This window comes from Arachis ipaensis, chromosome B2 (assembly GCF_059453495.1).
Source record: "Arachis ipaensis isolate K30076 ecotype BB chromosome B2, ASM5945349v1, whole genome shotgun sequence".
NCBI classification, from domain to species: Eukaryota; Viridiplantae; Streptophyta; class Magnoliopsida; order Fabales; family Fabaceae; genus Arachis; species Arachis ipaensis.
The window spans coordinates 33,124,988-33,128,021 of NC_142437.1; positions in this window are offsets into that span (position 1 = coordinate 33,124,988).

Here is a 3,034-nt window from a genome sequence, read left to right on the forward strand (position 1 = left end):
CTATGTTTGTGTCTTTATTACATGATCATTAGTGTCTATGTCTTAAAGCTATGAATGTCCTATGAATCCTTCACCCTCCTTAAATGAAAAATGTTTTATGAAAAAGAAAAAGAAGTACATGAATTTCAAATTTTAAAATAGTTTAATTATTTTGATGTGGTGGCAATACTTTTTGTTTTCAGAATGAATGCTTGAACAGTGCATATTTTTGAATTTGTTGTTTATGAATGTTAAAATTGTTGGCTCTTGAAAGAATGATGGAAAAGGACAAATGTTATTGATAATATGAAAAATCATAAAATTGATTCTTGAAGCAAGAAAAAGCAGTGAATAGAAAATCTTGCAGAAAAAAAAGAGGCGAAAAAAAAGGAAAAAGAAAGAAAAAGAAAGAGCAAGCAGAAAAAGCCAATAGCCCTTTAAACCAAAAGGCAAGGGTAAAATAAAAAGGATCCAAGGCTTTGAGCATCAGTGGATAGGAGGGCCCACAGGAATAAAATCCTAGCCTAAGCGGCTAAACCAAGCTGTCCCTAACCATGTGCTTGTGGCGTGAAGGTGTCAAGTGAAAACTTGAGACTGAGCGGTTAAAGTTGTGGTCCAAAGCAAAAAGAGTGTGCTTAAGAGCTCCGGACACCTCTAACTGGGGACTCTAACAAAGCTGAGTCACAATCTAAAAAGGTTCACCCAGTTATGTGTCTGTGGCATTTATATATCCGGTGGTAATACTAGAAAACAAAATGCTTAGGGTCACGACCAAGACTCATAAAGTAACTGTGTTCAAGAATCTACATACTGAACTAGGAGAATCAATAACACTATTTGAATTCTGAGTTCCTATAGATGCCAATCATTCTGAACTTCAAAGGATAAAGTGAGATGCCAAAACTGTTCAGAAGCAAAAAGCTAATAGCCCTGCTCATCTAATTAAGACTGATCTTCATAGATGTTTTCGGAATTTATTGTATATTCTTTTTTTTTATCCTATTTTATTTTTTTAGTTGCTTGGGGGCAAGCAACAATTTAAGTTTGGTGTTGTGATGAGCGGATAATTTATACGCTTTTTGACATTGTTTTTAGGTAGTTTTCAGTATATTTTAGTTACTTTTTATTATATTTTTATTAGTTTTCAAAATAAAAATCACATTTCTGGACTTTACTATGAGTTTTTGTATTTTTCTGTGATTTCAGGTATTTTCTGGCTGAAATTGAGGGACCTGAGCAAAAATCTGATTCAGAGGTTGAAAAAGGACTGCAGATGTTGTTGGATTTTGACCTCCCTGCACTTCAAATGGATTTTCTGGAGCAATAGAATCCCAATTGGCGCGCTCTCAATTGTGTTGGAAAGTAGACATCCTGGGCTTTCCAGCAATGTATAATAGTCCATACTTTTTCCGAGATTTGATAACGCAAACTGGCGTTTAAACGCCAACTTTCCACTCTATTCTGGCGTTAAACGCCAGAACTGGCATAAAAGCTGGAGTTAAACGCCCAAACTGGCACCAAAGGTGGCGTTTAACTCCAAGAAGAGTCTCTACATGTGAAAACTTCAATGCTCAGTCCAAACACACACCAAGTGGGCCCGGAAGTGGATTTCTGCATCATTTACTCATTTCTGTAAACCCTAGGTTACTAGTTCATTATAAATAGGACCTTTTACTATTGTATTTTAATCTTGGTTATTCTGGTTCCCCCTCTGGGGCCGAAGCCAATGACCACCATTATCACTTATGTATTTTCAACGGTGGATTTTCTACACCCCATAGATTAAGGTGTGGAGCTCTGCTGTTCTGCATGAATAAATGCAAAGTACTACTATTTTTCTATTCAATTCATGCTTATTCTTATTCTAAGATATTCATTCGCACATAAGAACGTGATGAATGTGATGATTGTGTGACACTCATCACCATTCTCACTTATGAACGTATGCCTGACAACCACTTCCGTTCTACATGAAAACAAGCTTGAATGTGTATATCTTGGATTTCTAATCTAAGATTAAAATTGGCGGTCATTCTTGAGATCCGGAAAGTCTAAACCTTGTCTGTGGTATTCTGAGTAGGATCTGGAATGGGATGACTGTGACGAGCTTCAAACTCGCGAGTGTTGGGCGTAGTGACAGACGCAAAAGGATCAATGGATCCTATTCCAACATGAGTGAGAACCGACAGATGATTAGTCGTGCGGTGACAACACATTTGGACCATTTTCACTGAGAGGACGGACGGTAGCCATTGACAACAGTGATCCCCCAACATACAGCTTGCCATGGAAGGGAGTATGAATGATTGGATGAAGGCAATAGGAAAGCAGAGGTTCAGAAGGAACAAAGCATCTTCATACGATTATCTGAAATCCCACCAATGAATTACATAAGTGCTTCTATCTTATTTTCTGTTTTAATTATATTTTAATTATCAAAATCCCATAACCATTTGAATCTGCCTGACTGAGATTTACAAGGATGACCATAGCTTACTTCAAGCCGACAATCTCCGTGGGATCGACCCTTACTCACGTAAGGTATTACTTGGACGACCCAGTGCACTTGCTGGTCAGCTGCACAGAGTTGTGAAGAAGTGTGTGATCATGATTTCGTGTACCACGTAACGTCTATGATAATTTTTTCTGAGATCTTTAAATTAAATGAATAATAATAGAATATTAAAATTATTTTATCATTTAATTTTATCTGACGATGGACGATCACTTGATATTGGGCCCGAAAGATTTAAAAATCTCGGCTTTACTAATGTCATTTACATTAGTAACTTACCCAATCTCTATTCTAATTAAATAACACCACTTGAGATAATTATTTGAGTTTTTTTAATCATGCCCAATTATCTTAATTACCTTCCAAGATATTTAAAATTAACCCCGTTGACTCAGCGGTTTAAAATCACGACACGCAGCACTTAATGCACCACGTGTCGCGACGCATGTCTCCTCCCCTTTGATTAAATGACACTTAGTTACTAATCAAGTGTTATAAAAGAAAAAAAATTTCTCTCTCTCCTTCAAGAATAGCCAAAGC